The following is a 23,186-nucleotide window of genomic DNA, read 5'->3' on the forward strand; positions in this document are numbered from 1 at the left end:
AGCGTAGAGAAAGGAGATGAAACACCATTTGTGAGGAAGAAACAGTAAGAAGGTCATTTGGGTTGGGCTGGACTATAGAGTGCCTGAAGGGGAGTTATGTATATAATAAGACTGGAAAGGTAGATTAGAAGTAAGTTTTAAATGTATAAATTATATTTATGCCCTTTGTTTTACATGGGGTAGAATTTTAACAAGAAATGTTACATTATTTGCCCAAAGTCCCCTAATAAGTAGGAGTGGCCTTGGACTACAAATCACTAGTATGTGGTACTCCAACCCTGTGGGATTCCTTGTAGGAAAATCAAGCTAAGCTAACTCTGCACTGTTATGTGGGATCAAATGTGATGCAGAGCCCAAGAGCAACAAACTGAAGCTGGGTCCTCCTTCTAGATCTATTCCACCTCAAGTAACCTCTGAGAGAGCATTGGAAATGAAAGTACATATTAGCTAAAACTGATTGATTCTGTCATTTTTATGGTAAGATTCTCTGCCTTGTTTCCGCTTTAATTTTTTTTCAAATTTTTTCTAACACTGGCAGCATCTATATTCTTTTCACATTTAATAAGGAAATTTTGCCTATCTAAAGGAACTCTAAATATACATGAAGTGACCTATTCCTAGTGGTCTTCACACACACTTAGTAAATGAAATGACGACCATTTAGAAAGTTGAGTTGTTTGCCATTATTCACTTCATTTAGATCTTGCTTGTGACATGGGAATGTTCCTGATTTATAGCTCTTAGTTAGTGAAATAATAGGACTTTTTCCTTTTCCCTCTTTCTCTCCTATAGTCAGTAAAACTGCTGATTGCTTTCTGGCTAAAAAACTATTGTTGGTGGTTGTCAAAGAGTACTATTCAAATGATGAAAGCCATCTGGGTTTCTGTATGTTTGATGAGGCAATAAGAGCTGCCTGATGAGGGCAAACTTGGAGAAAAGGTGTTAATCACCAATGAGTGAATATAATCAATCTAAAAAAAAATCTATCAGTTCAATCCATTTTCAACATCTGGACCTTCATTTTCTGAAGTAACAGAAATAACAATTTAAACAGCTCTTATAATGGTAATTTATTGGTTTTGGGTAGAAAATCTGAAATTCCAAAACAAACTTTCATTTGTACCCTCCTAAATTAAAACAATCTACTACTCTAGGTCATGTTTGATTGGAAGTTAAAAAACATCCCCTCCCCCCCCAAAAAAAAGAAGTTTAAAATTATTATCTATTAATATTTAAGCAGCTCATTAAATTTTTACTAATTCCTTAAGAGATTGGGTTAGGAAATAACAGAATAATACCATTTTTCCAATTACCCATTCGCTTTGCCTCCAGTCATTCAGTCAGCATGCACTTATTAAGTACTTGCCATGTGAAATACACTATGCTAAGTGCTGGGGATAGAAAGACAAGTAAAATCAGTCTGTGACTTGAAAAAACTAAAATTCTAGTGGGAGAGACAAATAGGTACAGACAAGAAATGCTTTTTTTGTTCAATCACCTCTAACACCTCATGACCTCATATGGTATTTTCTTGGCCGGTACTGGAATGATTTGACATTTCCTTCTCCAAGTCATTTTACAGATGAGGAAACCGAGGCAAACAGGGTTAAGTGGCTTGCCCAAGGTCATACAACTATTAAGTGTCTAAGGTCAGATTTTTATTCAGGAAGAGAGTTTTCCTGACTCCAGACAGGGAGCTCTATTCATTGTGCTACCTTGCAACCCTACAAGATATAGATAAGATGGATGAAAGGTTACTTTAGACAGGAAGGTTCAAGAGCCAGAAGGAGCAGCAGAGGATCAGGTAAGACCAGGTAAGAGGGTGTAACTTAGATGATCTTAAAGAAAGCTAGAGAAGCTATGAAGTGGAGGTGAAGAAATAGAGCATTCCAAGTATGAGGACAGCCTGTACAAAGAAGATAAAGTGTCATGTGAAAGGAACAGCAAACCATCCAGTGTTTTTGAATCATAAAGCAAATAGAGATATAAAACCAGAAAGGTAGGAAGGGGCCAGATATAGAGGGTTTTGAAAAACATTTATCATGATCATTATTGTTATCATATCACTTATCATTTATGTTGCCAATACCTCATTTGATCCTCACAAAAACTTTTGAGAGTTAGTTGTTATTGTTATCTATATTTTACAGCTGAAGAAACTGAGGCAAGAGCAGTTAAGTGACTTGTTCAGAATCACACAGCCAGTAAGTCTCCGACAGATTTTAACTCAAGTCTTCCTGACTACAGGCCTAATCTTCTATTCAATACACCACTTAGCTGCTTCTAATGTCAGAGGATGATAGATCCTGGAAGTTTCTCCTTACTTTAATCCATTCTTCATATATCTGTTAGAGTTAATCTTACTAGCCAGCCACTCATATCCCATTCTTCTCCTATTACAAAACCTTTAGTGATGATCATTGTCTACATAATAAAAGTCAAATTCCTTGTTTTGGAATTCAAACCTTTCCCTAATTTGGCTTCAATCTACATTTCCATTCTTTCAACATTCCCCTTTAGGGACTCTATAATCAAGTCAGATTGAACTACTATTAATCTGTTCCCCAATCTCTCCATATCTTTTTCTTTACTACATATATTTATCCAAACTATATTCCATCTATAAAATAGATACCTCTTATTCCTTTCCCTCCACCAAATTCTGTCTGAATTCTGTCTGAAATTCCTTTTGTTAAGATTCAGCTCATATGGCATCTTTCCCATGAAACACTAACTGGAAGTGATTTCTCTTCCCTCAAATAAAGTTTATAACATTTTCTTTGCACGTCTTTTTTTTTTTTGGTTAATGAATTCAATCCAATTCAACAAGTATTTATTAAGCCCCTACTGTGTATTTTCAGGCCCTGTACTTCAGCTAATGATAAAAAAATTAACAGTGACCTTCAGTGGTCTCATACATACACACACACACTCACACACACACAGCAAAGTAAGTATAAGACATACAAAAGGAACAAAGTCATTTGTGGAGGATGTAGAACAAATAATGGATATCAAAAACTGCCTCTTGTAGGAGGTCACACTTAAACCGAGTATTCAACAGACTTATAGGACCCAAAAGGCAGACTTGAGGAGAAAGGATATGAGGATATGCAAAGGCATGGAGCCTGGAAATGAAATAGGTGAAATGTTCTGTGCAGAGGATGACAAGTATGATTTTGAATATTAGGTCAGACAGGTGGCAGAGTGGATAGAGCCTGGAGTTACTTGAATTCAAATCCAGCCTCAGACACTGCATGACCCTAAACAAGTCACTTAACTTTGTTTACCTCAGTTGGTAATTCAAAGTCACTGAATTTTGTTTACCTCAGTTCCCCATCTGTAAAATGGGCTGGAGAAGGAAATGGCAAATCATTCCAGTATCTCTGTCAAAAAAAAAAAAAAAAAAAAAACCAAAGGGACCACAGACAATGAGAACTGAAATGACTCAACAACAATAACAACTTTGGATAGTGTGTAGCTAGCAACGCTAGGAAGTAACATGTAATCAACTTACAAAGACAGGTTGGAACCAGATTGTGAAGGGTTTTAAATGGGACTGGAATTTATATTAGAACTAGTCACATATTTGTCTTATCTCCTCCTTCATATCATTTCATTTCTGTATCATCAATACCTCGCATCATACCTTATACATAGAATTGCATGGAATTTTCCTAAATGATAGACTCAGCTTTATTCTTACACAGTGAATCACATCACTCTAGGTTAGGAAAGCCTCTTGTACTTTCATGGCCTGTAGAGATTACTACTCTAGTGTGGCAATTCTTCAGCTTTTTAATAAGGACAGAAGACTTGCATTAAAATCTTTCAAAATTATTTTCTAAAAATATGACTAAATAATACCAAATTATATATGATGGGTTTTGTTTTATTTATATTTTCAGATTCACTTTATTCTGAATATTGCAATATTAACCCAACCATTTATGAAAGAGAGATGATTATTTATTAGCATGAAGTATATTATAGTTTGGAAGCAATCAGTGTAGCATATCTACTAACACACTGGAGACAGCAACTTATCCTCTGTACAGAAAATATCATCCATTTCATCTCCAGCTTCCATGCCTTTGCACAGATTGTCATTCATATCCTCTCTCCTCTCCCCTGACTCCTTGGATTCTCTAACTTCTTTCATACTCAGTTTAAGCGTGATCTCTTACAAGAAGCAGTTTTTTGTCCTCCCCTCCCCAATTTGTTAGTTCTCTATCCTTCCACAAAAGACTTTGTTTCTTTTGAATGTATCTTTTACTTACTTTGCTGTATACATATTAGAACTCTGAAGGGCATTGTTAAGTTTTTGTTTGCTTGCTTTTTTTTATCATTAGCTCAAGTATAGAGCCCAACATTGTTCTATATCATGTATCTAGAATTTTGAATTTAACCTAGTTTGTGTTTTGTCCATGACATATCTTGAATAGATGATGCCGTGTTCCAGGTAAGTCACTGACTCTAAATTTCAGAAAATTGTATTAGTATAATATTTGTATAATTGTATATTGGAATAATTAACTAAAATAATGAATTATATTAATAGAGGGAATATCCTCACCCAGGTATTCTCACTATCAGTGAAATCCCAATTACATTTCCCATTCCTCTCCTTAGGAACACCAATTTCATTGTCAGGATCTTGCTTAATACTCACTTATTAACAATTTTGCTTTCTTTTCTCTTAAGACTTATTCATTTTAGCCAATTACACAAAATGGCACTGTTATATCTTACTTAAGAAAATAGAAATAGACAGTAAATGGACAGATATTATATAGAATAGTGTAGTATGGTGGAAAGAATACCATGTCAGAGAAAATCTATTCAAACCTCCTTTCTTATGCTTACTAACCTGTGTTACAATGAGTAAGTCACCTAACCTCAATGAGATTTCATTTTCTTACAAGGGAAAGAAATGTGAAAGGTCAGGGTCAGACTTGCAGTTCTCTGAGTTTTCTTCCATATTTGATCCATTGATCTCATTCAGTAATTCAATCTAGATCAACAAGAGGGAAAATTTAACCTCATGACTTATTAAACCCAGTTTCTAGTGATCCTTAACATCAATCAACCACAATTTTTGCATGTCCAATGATGTTTGGAAAGCAAAGAAGTCTGAAGTGTATTATAATTTAGCATTATAACTTTTCTTTCTTCGTGTAACTTTTCAGATAATTTTGTGGAGTCATATGCCATAAGTCATCCACAGAACACAGTTTGACCAATGCTACTCTAAGAAAAACAAAAAAGGAATTTTTTTCTCCAATGCAATAGTCTTACATAACACTGGCTTCTATGGCCCCCACCTGGGGACTAGGTAAGTTAGGTTTTAGTACTTTTTCAGGGTTCTCTGATACTCATTGCCTAAAAGGCCAAGTAGGTTAGATTTTACTCTTCTTCTCCAAATTTCTTCAGTATGGTTCCAGTTTCCTTAAATGATATTCTGAGAGAGAGAAAGAAAGAGGAAGAGAGAGAGAGAGAGAGAGAGAGAGAGAAAGAGAGAGAGATGTATATATGTTACATATGTGTGTGTGATTGTGTTCATCTTTTCCATTGGTTCTATCCATTCTGAGTGCCTTCAACGTGCTTTAAATTTAAACCCACTGTGACTACAACTGCTGAGGAATCTTAGAGTTATTCATAGTATCCAGGTTATATTATCTTGCTTTGAACCTTTGGGAGTGAGAATAAGGATGCATAGTCTATGACATCATTTCTATAGTTGTTAAGGACAAATCTATGTGTAGACATAGTCCTATTCACACAAATATGTCATTGAAACATGATCATTTTATACATGGAAAGACGCAGCTGCAGGTTGAGATAAGATTTAAAGAACAGAATAAAACAATAGACACAAAAGTAGGGTTTAAAGGATAGTGATAAGAATAAGAATGAGAAAAACTAAGCAAGACAAAAGAGAAAGCATAAAATATTTTTATTAAGCTTATATGTTCTTGTAAAGCCATATTACATCTTTTTCCTGTAAGAGTACACTGGAGGTTTGACAGTAATTGCATACGGTATATTCCTGAATAGAATATACTACCTCTACCTCTATTCTATCAATATCCCTATTGATATCAATATCCATTATGTCAGACCATTGTTCACCAAAGGAGCAGAAGCATCTTATCCTGCAAAGGATTTTCAGCTCTTGCCTCCCCACAGACTGAATTCAGTCCTGGGGAATCCATCCTAACATATCAAGCAAAAGTTAAGGCTTTTGTTTTTATATTGCTTCATCTAGTTATTTGCATATCTTCTCCCAAAACCTGAAAGAAATATCACTTAAAGGCTAGGTCTGATTCAAGCCTAGAGATTTTTCAGTATATATGAGAGATATGTTAAAAACAAAAAATTGATCAGATATAATACAATTATTTATTTCCTCCCCACAAAAAAATTATAATATACAAAAGTCTTATAAGAGAACATTAACAAAAACTTAAACTTAAAAGGATGAAAGCCAAATGTATTATTACATTGTCCTAGTAGATTGATACTTGAAACAATTTTAAATGAAATATTTGGTGAGACAGCTTAATAGTAATTTGACCTTTACCTTAATCCTACATAAATGTGAATAATTTCTTTAAGGTCCATATCTCCAGAAAGCCCTGGTATAATTTGGACTCATCCTCCTATCAGTGGTCATCTTCTCTGACAAAATGTTGTTGCAGAAAACACCTGCTATCAATCTGCTTTGACTAAGAAATCCAAGGACTACTGAGGTAGCAACTTCACAAAAGTCCAGCTCTTGCTATTCAGTCACCTATAGTCAGAGAAAGAAATATGAAGCAGAAATCTACAGCACAAAATGGGTCTTATCTAGCTTAAATTTTGGTCAGGATATGCATTCACAATGTCACATTGAAGCAGCTTCCAGAGATGCAAAATGGGGCACATTGCCCATGTCATACCTGGCTCAAAACTCTTAACTTTCATTCTTTTGTATTATTTACTAAGAAATAGGATAGAACTTTTAATTTCAGTACTTTTCTGTTGCTGATCCACTGGTCAAAGGATTTGGTCTCAGTTTGCCACTGTGATCACCATTAACATTTGACAAAATTTCCCAGTCACAAGCAGAAGCTCAATTTGTTTAGATAACTAGTTGGTTGGAATTCATTTTCCTATTGGCATATAAGAATGACCCAAGTTTGATAGTACAGTTTTGATTAAACATTACATAAGGTAGGTTTAGTTTCCTATCAAAGTTATACCCAACATACACTTATGCTAGTTTGTTACTGTTGGTTTGCTAGCATATGAATATAGTTGGAGAATCCAAATATTTTAATGCCACAAAGATGCAATAATTTAAAAAACCTTGATTGACTTGAGAATTCTTATATCATTATTATCCACTATAATGTCTATTAACTTCAAATTAATAAAAAAAAAAAGTTCCCTTTACTAAAACATTAATTGAAAAACTTTCATGAAGGTTTCATTTTTATTTTGGTAAAGCATACCAAAGTTTATTTACTCATTTCATCTATAAAATGTGAGTCTATATAAAATGGGTTCTAAGGTCTTCTCTAGCTCTAGACATTATCTAAGCGCCTATAAAACACCAACCAATTTCAACTTAGTGATTGGTAATTGAACAATAAAACAATTTCAGAAAGAGTTGTGAAGTTCTTTTGGCAAACTTTCCACAATTAGAAAATTAGCCTTAGGAGCTGAAATTCTCTACTGATGCCTTTCATTTTTCTTCTGTTGGACTGCTTCAAGGTTAAAGGACAAGTTTGGGTGACCTCTAAACTTGGCTAGATTTAAACACAGTTTAGAGAACTTATTGTTTAAATGTAGGGAGATGTTTCTTTTAGCAATATTCTACATGTTTCTTGAAGTTGATTCTAAAATGCTTAGCTACCCTCTTTCTCTGTCCCCAAAAAGTCTTTCATTACAGCTTCTGCTTTTTTCCCACCTATGCAAAATAATCTTCTTTTAAGAAGTATTTGAAAATATTGCTAGTTCGCCCAAGGTGTGTTGTAAAAGAAATGGGCTATTTCCCTGGGAATATGGTCTAGTGGGAAAAGCATAGGCTGGAAGTTAGCAGATTCTCCTATATACCTTGTCTCTTAACAATAATGATGAGATGCCAAGTAACTTGACCAGCAATGATAGATAGTAAGTAGCAAATTTAGAAACATAACCTTGATATTGTTTTTTTTTAATATCAGTGCACATTTCGCTATACCAAAGATATTAAATATGTGTTCCATGGACTTCATGTGGTCCCAATATTCCCGTGTGGCCTAAACTATATTAAAATGATGTGGAAATATTTAACAAAATAAGTAAAAACACAATAAAATATAGATGATAATATATTTTAAAATAAAGACAATAAAACAGCTCATAGGAATCCTCATATATGGATCAGTGGTTTGTGTTTCTATTTAACACCATTGTACTATACCACACTATTTCATCAAAATAGTTGAGATCAATGAGTTATCAAACTTCATTAGTAGGCAAAGTTTTTATAATAGGTATTCTGTAGACAGATGAAATCAAAAATCTGGGTTCTTTCTTCTCCCCCACCAAAAAAAATGGAAAAAACTAGTGACCAAATAGCAATGGTTTGTGATCATAGAATTTAAAAGTTCAGCAGAATATTAGAAATTATATACCCAAGAGCCTGTTTCTAATTTTATAGATAATACCAACAATCCCTACACATATTAAGGTATGTATAAAACTTTCCTCACTATATTCCTGGTCATGTAATTTTTATCATGCTAATTTTATAGATGGAAACGGAAAACCAGAAATATTACATAACTAGGCTAAAGTCATATAGCTGATTACTGGAAGAAAACAGTTAAATACATTTTTGGACTTTTCTGAAAAGTGGGGATACATATTACAAGAAGCAAGAGGATAAAAATCAATACACATTTGGAAAGTTAATGGATTGACCAAAAAAAGTAAGTTGACAGAAAATATAAGTTAAGTTAATAATCATAAGGGGCTCCATCCTAGTATATAGTAATAATGGAAGACTTTACTTTAGAGATGAGTCAAATTGGTCATGATCCAACGGGTTTAACTGTGTTGGGAATTACAAAAGATTTGGTTGGTGTGGCTAGAATAGAGCTGTTATATTAAAGGACAGGTATCATCTGAATTTTTAGATCCAGAATTCATTGCCAGAATTCAAATATTTCTAATAATTCTCCACATCAAGAGATCAAGTATGTTTATCCTGCCTCAGCATCTCTGGGTATCAAGCTACCAAACAGCTGCATTCAGTGAAGGGGGAAATGAACAACAGTATACCTGTGTTAAAGACTCAAGAGCTAAAACATACAGCAAGTCTGAACGTGAATGCAAATATAATAAGTGTTTTTGTAATAACCCTAGTATTCTTGTAGAGATACCAACAAGTAAGAGCAGAGCAATTCTTGAAAGCACTCCAGGTCCCCATCACCAATCAGAAATCACAGTAAATTAGACCCAGCTAAGCTTTGGATCCATGACATGTCTTAGCAGGTTGCTATGAAGAAGCATAAGATGCACCTGTTTACAATTAGCTGCAATGGATTCCATACAAAATTCTTCATTGTAAGAAGGTGAAGGAAAGACTATTTATATTGTGAGTGCAGTCTTTTCTGTATTCCTCCTTTTTTGTGATTGATGGTACTGAGAAGTATACCAGTCCTTTTACCAAATCTGTTTTTAATATGTCCACCTAGAAAATCCAGAAGTCTGATTGATCCAATGATCTGTCCAAATTTACCAAATATTTGCCCTATTCACTATTTTTACATTAAGTTTTTTATTTTATTTTTTATTTAATTTTTACATTTATTTTTTAAACTTTGAGTTCAATTCTTTCTCTCATTCCCACCTCTGGCCCCCATTAAGAAAGTGAAGTTATGCAAAATATTTCCATAAAAGTCATGTTGTGAAAGAAAACATAGATATTTCCCCTAAAAATATGTGTGTGTGTGTGGAGACAGAGAGACAGAGAGAGAGAAAGAGAGAGAGAGAGAGAGAGAGAGAGAGAGAGAGAGAGAGAGAGAGAGAGAGTCTACCATCATTTTTTGCAGCAATTATAGACCTGTCTTGGAAAACTTTTTTTGGTTTTAAACCATATCTGATCCTTGGATTATAGACATTAACCTAGAGGTGTGTGTTTTCTATTGTTCTGCTTTCATATGATAAATGTGGACAGGTGAAATAAAGAAACATAAAAAGAAATATCTTGTGTTTGCTGTGTTTTGTTGTCATTTCATTTGGCATTATGAAAAATAGGGGTCCTATTACATTGTTTCATAGACATTACAGAGTACTAGGCCAGTAGGTACTTACCCACTGCCACAGTGTGAATTCATTTTGAATGTGTCACTGATATAAGTAAATGCCTAAGGAGTGTTAAAAACAAATAAATGTTTGCATCATCAACTCAGATGGTGAGATAATGCCAATTAGTAATTCTGAATTACCACCAAACACTAATTGCAAATCTGATTTTTCTTTCAAAAACACCTGAGGCCTCTTTATTAAACTTGTTTCAGTAATATACTTTTACCTAAAGGCTGAAAAGTTGATTTCAAGATGAATATAGTGAAAACAGCTTCCAGGCTGTAACACTTTTAAAGAAAGCACCACCTCAGGGGAAATGGCACAAATATATGCTATATAGTTGATGATATGGAAGTTTTTTTTCTTGGGCATTTCTTGTGTATCCCTCTTTCCCTGGGGCTTTTCCATGTCACATGGACTCCATACATTTGGAAGCGAACCAATTATAAACTAACCAATGAATACCACAGCCTACATTCAAGCCATGTGGATGATTTCAGGGACTTCTGAATGAGGATCAGGATAATGATGAGCTTCAAAAATTGGATTATAGATATTTTTTGGTAGGAGAAATTTGACTAGTAATAGATTTCTAAAGCACTAGAAAGTATCTAGTTGATTCCAAGAGAGAATTATAACTTTTTTATCAATTTTGAGAAGGAAAAGTATTCTAAGGATTCATACTTAATATAAATAATCTTTCTCCAAGTCAACTAAAACTCCTACCTGAATAAGAAAAAAATCCAATTCTACTATTCATCAAATTCAAGCCAACTACATCTATTGCAATTTTCACAGGAGTCTGATTATCTCATCCCCCTCACTCACATAGCCAGAAGAAACAGTTGACATACCCCATGCTCTCTATTGTCCCTTTCAGGCCTTTCTTGTACTAGTGGTTCCTCATTAACTTTTTCTCTTTTGAATTTCATGCAATCCATGGATATTTCCCTCTCCTCATTCTTGTTTTCTACTGATCTTTAGATCACTCTACAAATTTTCTATGTCTCCAATACCTAATTCATAGTCTTCCTCTGCATGGCATTCTCAATTACCTTTCTCAAAGACCTCAATAGTCATGTTGAGCACTTCAAATGTAAGTGTCCAAACTCAAAATGAGTATCACATGGAAGTTAATAGAAAGACATATGAAAGAACATGAATAAATATTAAGTTCTGATCAGGAAGTTATAAGAGTCATCAGAAATGAGAATAATATCATCGGGAAAATTGATAGGAAATAAAAATACTTTAGTCACATGGAAGAGAGGATGAAGGATGAGTAAAATAACCTGAGAAGTCTACTAGTAGCTTCATAATGTCCAAAGCATTTTGGGTGGACCCCTGAGACTAACTTATAGAAAGACAAAGCTAAGATTTGCACAGAATGAGCAGGCATATATGGATTTCAAATGCATCACTTAATGTAAAGTATTAGATGATCAATCATTGAATATTTTTATATCTGAAATATTTTGTGATTGAGCATCATGGAATAACATAATTTCCAAGGAACCGAAATAGAGAGCCAAAGGACAATGAAAAAGTTCAGGCTTCAACATATTTCAAACAAGCAATTATATAGAAGCAATATGAATCATATCATCAGAGAAATGTATTATCTAAAAAGAAAATGAACTGGTCACATGGTGAGCAAAAAAAGTGTGTGCTCCATTAGTATTCTGATGATATTAAGAAAACTCTAGAAAAGGACACCACATACTGGTGTGTAAGGAACTTACAAGCAACCATGGACAAGGTTTGCATAAAATAGGTGGGTATGACTGATAGATAGGTATCGCTGAGTTTGTGATTTACTTCAGTAGAGGGAATACTGGCATTCTCTTATAAATTAATTATTAATTTAATTAATCATTAACTAATTAATTAAGATTAATATATTAGTTTGTTAATAAAATAATTGATAATTCTATTAGGATCCAAATAACATTTTTCAAAGAATCAAATTTTCACATTTTCCAAATAACTTGAGACATAATATCAACATTTGAGGTTATCTGGAAAAGCTTTAAGCAAAAAGTGATACCTGAGCTGCAATTTGAAGGAAGAGAGGGATGTCATGAAGCAGAAGTATGGAAAAGTATAGTCCTGCCATGGGAAATGACTAGTGTAAAATTGGAGGTGGCAGATGGAGTAATATGTAAGAAAAAAGAATAAAATGAAGAGCAGCTTGGATGGGTTGTATGATATAGGGAATAGTGTATAATGATGCTAGAAAGATAGCTTTGGACCAGCTTGTATAGGGCGTTTTAAAAAATAAGAAATTCACATTTCATCCTAAAGACAATAGGAAGCCATTAGTATAAAGATCTACACTTGAGGAAAAACACTTTGATAACTATGTGTATTTTGGATTAGAGAGAGGACAGAGGAGATAATAAGATCAATTAAGAGACTATTGCCAAAGTTTGGCAAGAAAAGATGAAGGCCTGAACTAAAGTTTTGATTTGGTCACAATTAAGGTTACAAATATGTATGTGTGAATACATAATAAGATATAATAATAATAATAATATATAAATACTATACACTGTGATTCTGTGTGTGTGTGTGTGTGTATATATATATATATATATATATATATACATATATATATGGAAAATGTTACGACTAAGTTATATAGCTGGTATAATTAAGGGTACCACTTCTTTCAAGCCGCAGCCTTCTACATAAACCTTCTCCAAATAACCCCAAATGCTGAAAGAAATTTCCTATCTCATATTTAACTACATCAGTAGGAGGAAAAAAGGATTATATGGGACAGATGTTCCTGACATAAAAATGGCAAGATATGACAATTGACTTAATATGTAGAGTGAGAGAAAGTATGACATCAAGGATAATGCTGAAGTTACAAATCTTGGAGGCTAGGAGAATTGTGACACTTTCAAAAGTAAATAAGAACATTTGGAAGAGAAATTGATTTGGAAAAAAATAAGTTCTATTTTGGACATTTCAAATTTTAGATATCTACATGTTGTTTAATTTTTCATTTCTATTTTCACTTTTATATAAATATTTTATTGTTTCTAATTATATGTTAAGATAGTTTTCAAAATTCAATTTTACAAGATTTTTACTTTCAATTTTTTCTCCCTCCTACCCTCTTCTCCCCCCACTCCAAGATGGCAAGTGATCTGATATAGGTTATACATGTGCTATCATGTTAAACATATTTCCACATTAGTCATGTTGTAAAAGAAGAAACAGAACAAAAGGGAAAAACACACATAAAAACAAAAAAGTGAAAACAGCACGCTTCAATCTGTATATCAGTTATTTCTCTGGATGTGGATAGCATTTTCCATCATGAGTCTTTTGGAATTGTCTTGGATCACTGCATTACTAAGACAGCTGATCATTATACAACATGTACAATGTATTTCTGATTCTGCTCACTTCATTAAGCATCAGTTCATGTAAATCTTTCCAGGTTTTTCTGAAATCTGCCTGCTTACCATTTCTTATAGCACAATAGCTACATTCATATCCACAACTTGTTCAGCCATTCCTCAAGTGATGAGCTTTCTTTCAATTTCCAATTTTTTGCCGCCACAAAAAAGAGCTGCCATAAATAATTTTTGTACATGTAGGTTATTTCTCCTTTTTTTATGATCTCTTTGGGATACAGACCTAATAGTGAATGGCAGTGCCTTATCAAAGGGTATGCATAATTTGACTGCCCTTTGGGGATAGTTCCAAATTGGTTTCTAGAATGGTTGGATCAGTTCAAAACTCCATGGTGACCCTTAAGATGTTTCAACCCACAGAGACTGGATTTAGGTTCTTGGTTGTGTAAGGATTGAAGGTTTCCTAGTGACCTGAAATTTCATGGAGGAAGCAAATTGCTGCTCTACCTATAGATGAGATTTCAGAGTTGATTTATAATCAGGGGTTACCCTAATCTGATGGTGTGGTGTAGCCTCTGGAATTGTTAAATTGATCATTTATACCTCAGAAATCAGTAAATACTGCAAATCAAAGTGTGATATATTATCTCATTGATTGTCTAGCTTAAAAGATAGAGAAAATGTTAAATAATACAGATTAAACATAAGTTTGTAAGGCCCTAAGTTTTGGGGAAAGTCAGTTTTTTAAAATTTACCAGTATGCCCTTTCCTCAACTCCACTGAAAATATTCAGGAAGCTGACTGCTTTTTCTGGAAAACCTGTTTCATAGGAAGTAAGTGACTATGTCCCATGAGTCAAGTTTTCCACAAATACTAAAGAAAGGTATTAAAGCCTCAGACTTCTGTCTTTCCTGTCAATTCTGGCTCATTATCAGTATCCAGGGGTTTTTTTTTCTGTTAATTGGATGATTAGGATTGTTCAGAATTGTTCAGGAAAGAACCTCTGTTCTTTCCTGGTATGTCCCTCTGGTATGAGGGCTTGCGGAATTCTTTTCAGGCAAGACTAGGTGTCCATCTTTGGTGTCCCCTTGCCACCCAACTCTCACCTGTGATTACAAGAAGCTGTAGCATGTGCAGTAGCCATACTCTTGTAAAGCATTTCAGCAGACCAGCCAAACCAGAGTGAGGGTAACTGGAAGGTCTCAAACATGTTGAGTTAAGGAGGTGTCTATCCCAAATATATGAAAACAATAGATAGATGAAAAAAAATGTGTTACAAAGACCATGCACTGTGGAGCACTTAGAACTTAATGAGACATGGAATATGTCAAGATCATCCACTGAACCCCAGGCCATCACCAGTCACATTGATTTTTGCCTTGCCATTGGACTTCAATGACTCTAGAAGACAGAATGAGACTGACTATTTCACCTTAAATCCATTTTATGTGCAAATAAAAAGACATCATCCAGACCATTTTACCATTTTTACCTACCTCAAATTCCTATGGTGACAGGCAAGTGAAAAAGCAGCAGTGCAAATATATTGGGAGCTTTAATTACAACCCTGCACACAGTTAGCCCTTGCCAAAGGATCATCTTCTCATTGGACTGAAGCAGCAGTGGGATTCAGCAAACCCCTGGGTATCTGAGCATCTTTTATAAAGAGCACAATGCTCGCCACCTGGTGTGAAGAAAGGGTTAGAAAATGTGCCCTAAAATTTTTCTACTTTACCCACATTGAGATTGCTTACCTCAGCAGGCAGGGATCCCATCCTGTGGTCAAAACATGTTAAAAATATACAAGAACTTTTGCAAAAATTATTCCACTCAACATTGGTACATGAAATGTGAACATTCTTATGGATAACATGAAATCCTGCAGATCTGAAAAACAAGCATCTCTTGTCATAAGAGAACTCAGCAAGTGTTGCATCCAAATAGCAGCCCTGAATGAAACAAGACTGGCAAATGAAGTTCAACTCACCAAAGTTGGAGCTGGATACAAGTTTTTCTGGAGTGACTGTAGTGAAAGGAAGCCCAAGGAATTTCATGTAGGTTTAGCAATGAAAACAAATCTAGTAAGTGAAGCTTGTGTACCTACCAAAAGAAATGAATGACAGGTTTGTGTCAATGCAATTGCTACAGTCATCAATGCTTATGCTCCCATCATGACAAGCCCTGATGAGGTCAAAGGAAAAAAATTATGAAGACTCAGAGTCTCTCATCATCAAAAGTGCTGAAAGAGGACAAGCTCCAGAGTAATCACAGACTAACAGATATGGAAGAAAGCTCTTGGGAGGAATGGAGTTGGAAACGGCAACAGTCATTTATTACTGAAGATGTGTGCATGTCATTATCTTCTCATCACTAGCTCCATCTTCCATTCATGGATATGCAATTAAATTTCATGAATATACCCTTGCAGCAAGTATTGGTATTTAATAAATTGTCATTATAAGAAGAAACAGACAAAATGTAAGAGTGACAAAGACCAAGAGCTGAACCAATTATAAACATCTAAAAATTTGCATCCAACAAAAGTGAGGGACTGAAGGCAAAATGACAATCAGAAGGCTTAATGGTCAACAAATTAGAGTGCTTCTCTATGAACATTTCATTGTTAACTTGAAAAGAAAGCTGAGCCAACCCACAATTGGCAATGGTGGAATAGAAAATCAGATATTTGGTTAACAGTACTCTGCTTAGTTATCTAGGCCAGAATACTCAAAAACATTGGGATTGGTTTAATGAAAATGATGGAAAAATTTGGAAGTAGCTAAATGAAAAACAAGAACTCCATAGGGTTTACCAACAGGATAGTTTGTCCATCTCTAAGAAGGCAGTGTTTATCTCCATCAAAGATATCTCCAAGCCAAACTCAGAAAGATGCAGTATTTTTGACTCAGTAAGAAAACAGATGAAAATCAGTTTTACCTTGATAGTGGTAATCTAAAGCACTTTTATGATGCCCTAAAAGTTATTGATGGGCCAAGACTCTATGGTGCATCTGACATGGTCCTAGAGAGATTGGCTGAACACTTCTATATTGTTCTTAACAAACTATCATCAATAAATGCGGAAGCCATTGACAATATATCTCAGTCTGAAGTCAGTCCTTCTCTAGTCAACTTCCAACTGCAAAAGGCTCTGTTTGTATGGCAAAGTACCTGATACTGATTCTATTTCAGCTGAAATTTATAAGGTATTACTCATACAAAAGTTGATAGAAGTTTTCTGGGTTATGTGGCAAGAAATCATCCTCTAGGATATGTTTCTATTGTCCATCTTTATAAAGAAAAAGGAATAGGTCATCCTGTGACAATAACATGAGGCCAGTCTCTTAATCATTGCTGGCAAAATTCTTGCCAGCTTCTTCATTAATAGACTGATCCTTCACCTGAAAGACAATTACCAAAGACCAGTGTGGCTTCTGAAAGGACTGAGGAATAGTTGATATGATGTTTGCTGCTCAACAACTCCCAGAGAAATGCCAGGAGCAAGACAGAGCTCTCTATACAGCATTGGTCAATATGGCCAAGATTGATTGATATTGTCAATCTTGAGGATTTGTAGATCATGGATAAAATTTGGTTGCCTGCAGAAGTTCATCAGTATTGTATATCAGTTTCATGATGGCATGCTTGCCCAGACTTTGGATAATAGACAATGTTCTCATTTTCCCAGTTCCCAGTGGATTGAAACAGTGCTTTGTGATTGCTCCCATGCTTTTTAGCATGATGTTTTCTGCAATATTTTTGAACACTTTCAATGAGGAAGAAAATGGTGTCAAGGTCAGTGACCACACTGATGGTAAATTATTTAACTTGAAAAGACTATAAGTCAAGACTGAAGTGGAGGGACAGTTGCTGTGTGATTTTTTTGTTCACAGATGATCTTCACATGGAAGATAATAATAAATAAAAATACCCACTCCTCCTTATGATGTAGGCACAATTTATTTCCTTTTTATTTTTTTCATATAGGATTCTGTGTTGAATTTTATTTTCATTCTCAATTGAACTGGTTACTCGACTCTCCCACCTACCCTGTTTCTCTTTAATATAGATTTTGGAGTATGGTACTGATAATTAGTCTAGGACTACCGTCATTGAATAGATTTTACATTATTATAGAGTTTTTCCTTGTAGATACTCTCTTCCAAATATCTGAATAGGAACAAAAAACTCTAGAGAGTTTAAATGTAGGAGGCCCACCGGAAGTCTGTCATGAGATGGTTCTTACTTGATGAAAGGATTTTCCTCCCTTTTCACATGGAAGATATGACATTTCCAGCTTCATGTATTTATCATGCTCAGCAAGGACTGCCTTAACAGCAGCTGATATCAAACAGTATAACTCCGAGAAACTTTTCGCTGGTAACAGTTAAATCTAATGCTTCTGATCTTCAAAGAAAAAAATTTCTTTGGACTATACCCTGCTGATTCTATAACTTAGTAAAGAGGGCTTCAGCTTGCAGGTCTTTAAGAACTCTCTTTAGATATGTTCAAAATGCCTTTTATCTTGAACGCTTTCCCAAGTCTTAAAATGTTTCTTCCACTTGGGCTATTTGATGTATGCATCCCAAAGAGGATGATAAGAAGGATTCAGGAACATACTGTGATTCTTTAATAATAAACAGATGTTTTGGAAGGGTTATATTATATGATATGAGCAGTAGTTTAAGAATATGAAGCAGCAGTATACTCATTATCTTTCTAAACCTAGACACAAAGTGCTAGTCTAATTGTGCCAATTAATAAGCTTTGGGAAAGAATCATTGTGAATTCCTTAAACATTTCATTGAAAAGAACAAAACATAATATCTCCTATTGATCCAACCAAGAAAACCAGGAAATGAACTCCATTCTTTTTTTAGAGGATACCCATGCATCCTCAAACTTCATCATTATCAGTATTTATTCTTGGGCTTTTGCCTCTGTTTCAGCTAAGTGAGTGCAGTGTATTAATCTCTATCATAAACTGGCAAGAGTCTTGCTTCCTTACTTTTCTTTAAGAAAAAAAAACAGAGACTGTTTTCTTTGTCTGGCTAAGGGTTTCTAATCCATCTCCACAGACAGGAAAAGAGTCTCTCTCTTTTGGGAAGAAGTATAGAAAGGTTTATTTGAAGTTTATTTTGGTCTCCTTTACCCTGAAATTTCAAGAAAGCATTCAATGGGAATCTTTTTCAGAACATGCTGAGAAGGCTGGTCATAAAACAAGAAAGAAATGGAAAGTTGTATCAGAACTAAATTCAAAGTTTTCAAAGGTCCCAAAACAGTTGTTTTATAAACTTACACAGTCAAGGCCCCCATATACTCCCACATATTAAGTCCCCTATCCATCTCCTCTACATACCTACTCATTTCATAGCAAAGAAATTTTTTCTTATCTAATTATTTGAAATATTGAAATTGTCTTCCCAACATACTAGTTATATTTTTTCATGAAAATGGAGTGGTTTGAATTAGCTCATAGGTGATCAGAGATTGTTAGAACTGGAAGAAATCATAGCTAATATATAAATTACAAACCACTGCAGCATTCTTGCCAAGACAACCCCAGGATGGGGTCACAGAGTCAGACATGACTGAAAATGCTGAATAACAAACAAAAACAACAAATCACTGTATATACATTACCTTATTTGATTCCCTCAATTCTGTCAGCTTGCTGTTATTATTATCCCCATTTTACAGAGAAGAAAACTGAGGATGAGAGAAGTTAGAGAAGTTAGAGGAATTGCCCGTGATCATGAAGCTACTCTGAGGTAGGATTTGAACTCAGATTTTCTGACTCCAAATAACAATGCTCTATTTAGTACACTACCTACATTTCTCTGGTCATATAGTCCAATCCCCTCATATAACAAATAAAGAAACCTACTTTGTATACTTTGGTCAAATGTTTCTATTACTACCCTGGCCAATTCTTCTATCCCTGTCTAGTTTCAAATATTTGCAATATTTCTTTCAGGGCCAAAAATAATTAGAATTTTTTTAGCATAAATTGGTTTTTATTAGAAGATACAACTTCCTTGAATAGCAATACAACACAAAGTCATATAATTGAGTGTAACAATATGAATATATAAATATATTTAACCAAAGAAAGTATTAGATATAAAATATAAAAATTCAGAAAATAAGTTCACTAAGGAATAAAAATTCTAAATATAGAAAAGTTCTAAACTTAGGATGAGTCATTTATTGGTTCTCCTAAATAGAAAACTTCCAATTTTTCATTTTAAATGAGCCAATTCATAAAAAACATATAATTTACATGGAGATTTATAAGAGCATGATTAAACACTGTGGAGTAAAATCACACACATATATACACATACATATTTATACATACATATATATGTGCAGATATAGATATAAGATTATATATAGATATAAATGTATACACATTCATTATCTGACTTATGAATTTAATTTCCAGCAAAAATATGCTAGAGCTGGCTCATAATAGCTTGCAGAAGTTAATTGTTAACTTCTAATTTTAATTATTTACACCTCAGAAATCATCAAATTATGCAAATTAAGGATTTATGTATGGCTTTGTTGATTGTCTAGACTAAAGAAAGTGATGGAGTAAATGTTAATGTAGATTAGACTTTAAAGAATTTTGTGGGTAGTATTTTTTTTAAAGAACCAATTGTTAAATGTTTACTAGTACACCTCAAGTTTGAAGAACCTTAGATATTGGTAAGATTGCAACCTTCATTTTCGAGATGAGGAAACCAAGTTCCAAGGGGCAAAGTGACTTGGTCAAAGTTACACACTTTAGGAAGTAATAGTAAGGGTGTGAACCCAGGAAATTTGGTTACTTAATAGGCATTATGGTGAAATGAATAGAGTACTGTACCTGGGATCATGAAAAGTCGTTTTGAATGCTGCTTAGATACTTACCAGCTATGTGGACCTGGACAAATCACTTAATCTTGGAGACTCAGTTTCTACATCTATAAAGATATGGTGTTGAATTCAATGACTTCTAAGGTCCTTTTTAAATCTGAATATAAAACTATGTGCCTCTCCTCTTCTTCTAATAAGAAACTTCCGTCATAATTTTCATAATCTTGAAAATATATCTATATATCTATAAATGTATGTATGTGTGTATGTATGTATTTCAGGCTTCATCAATTCCTAGCCAAACTACACAGACATAAGTAAACTCCATAAGAACAGGAACCATATGTTAACAATATTTATTTGCCCACATCTTTGGTAGTGCTTTGCACAAATAGTTGCTAAGCCAAGGGATTTTGATAGAATGGATGGATGAATGAATAAAACACGTTTAAATGAAATATCAGGAATGTAGAATTTAGCTTGTTATAAGCTGGAAATTACCATCTTTATTAAATCTTAAATTTGTTTTGCTCTTTTACAGCCTATTTGTTGTGTCCTCGTATTTTAAATAAATATAATAATAATAATTCACATGTAGAGAGCATTTAACAAGTTTCTTTCTGCATAATTGCACTGAGCAAAAGCAGTCTAGGTGTGACTCATCATAGAAGAGACTGAATGAATCTGAGAGGTAATATGGCTTGGCCAGAATCATATAACTTACAGAGTTCAGCTTCTGGCCATCAAATGCAGTGTTTTGTTCATGACACCCTGTACTCTGTCATTGAAGATGCCTTCCATATGCACATAGATGATTCTCATAAAAAAAAATTTATAAAACTGAGAAAACAGGCATGTGGGTCAATAGTTGCTAAAGTTTACTCAGCCACCTTTTTATTTAAAAAAAAATCACTGCCCACTTTTCTTCATGTAGGCTACAGGACTTGATAATTAAAGCATCTATCACTGCCAAAACACAAAAAGAAAAGGCAAAAATGTAATGAGGAAAAATATGCCTGTTGAAAAAAATCATTTAAGAAAGAGGTTTGTTTTTTTGTTTGCATTTTTACTATTTATTTTTTATTTCATATGGGGAAAGCCATTTAGAATCACCTGTAGATTCTCAGAAAACCTCAGAATTCAGTATTATTTTATCTGCTGAAAAAATTGTGGCTTGAAGGAACAATGAGATTTTCCTTTTAAAAATGCATCACACACACACACACACACACACACACACACACACATCTTCCAGAATAGTTAAACTCAGACTCAAGTCTGTATCCTCAGGCCACTGAATCCCTTGCATTAGTAACCAAAACAGATAATCCTTAAACCCCCAACATGTGTATGGCTTCACTGCTCCAACAACTCTGGCAAGACAGTTTAGAGGAGATGCAATCCTTGCCCTCCAGGAGTTTAGAATATAATAGGGAAATCAATATACCAAAAGAGATTGATCTATGTAATTAGAAAACTGCAGAAAATGTCTTTGTGGAATAGTCTAGCATAGATTGTGAGCTCCTTTTTACCTCTTTCTACATCCTCAGAACTTAGTAAAGTGTCTGGCACATAGTAGATACTTTAAAAATGTTTACTGGTTAAGTGAATGAATGGATAGAGACAAAATTTTAAAGTCTGGAAAACGTGGGTTTAAATCTTGATCCTAACACATAGTGACTGTGTGATTCTGGGCAAGCCAGGAAAATCCCTAAAACAGAAAGTGAATCTTGCATTGTTAAAGAAAGGATCCCCATGTGGAAACTCCCAAATATGTAGCACATTATCATTGAAACTTTCAGTTAGGATCATGACAGTGAAAGACAGCCAATACCTTGAAAGCCAGAATCAGAAACTTGAAACAGAAACTTGCTACTTTAGAGGACATAATGGTATGAAATCCAATAATAAATATTATTGGGAAATAGGTAGAAGAAAACTTCTTGGAATATAGGGGGAGAAAAGAAAATAAAGGCTATTGGAGATAACACTATGAATTAACAAAGATCACCATATTTCCAAAGTGACACAAGTTTTTAAGATTGAAAAACACTTATAATAATTATATAAAGTATATTATCATACACATTTCATAGATGAAGAATTTGAGACTTAGAGAAATTGAAATGACTAGCCACAATGTATATAATAAAGGTCAGTCGGCATTCTAAGATTAGCTAATGCAAAATTAAGAGTATTTTATGCTATATAGTCTTACTATACTTATTTTGTATCAACCTCTGAGTAAAGTTTTATGTGCAGTACAATTCTGGACTGTTCCCAAGTGAAGAGCAACAAGAAAATGTGAAGGATTTGAGGGTAAAATTTCTGAAAGAAATAAAGGGATGTGAAATAAGATCAATGAAAAAACTAAGCCATCCAACAGGAAATGAGAAATCTAAAAATGCAAATATTAATAGTTGTTAGTTTTTTCATGTCTAACAGCTACTCTACTTGTTATGGAAGCAACCTGCTATGGGAGCAAGTGACTGCTGGGGATCCAACTCAAACTAGCCAAATGAATCCCTTCATGTGAGAAGATGATGATGATACAAGGAGACTGAGAGGCAGTTGTATTCTCTGACCTCTCTCCTCTTCCCTCTTGCCTCCA

The sequence above is a fragment of the Sarcophilus harrisii genome, chromosome 1, assembly GCF_902635505.1.
Source record: "Sarcophilus harrisii chromosome 1, mSarHar1.11, whole genome shotgun sequence".
NCBI classification, from domain to species: domain Eukaryota; kingdom Metazoa; phylum Chordata; class Mammalia; order Dasyuromorphia; family Dasyuridae; genus Sarcophilus; species Sarcophilus harrisii.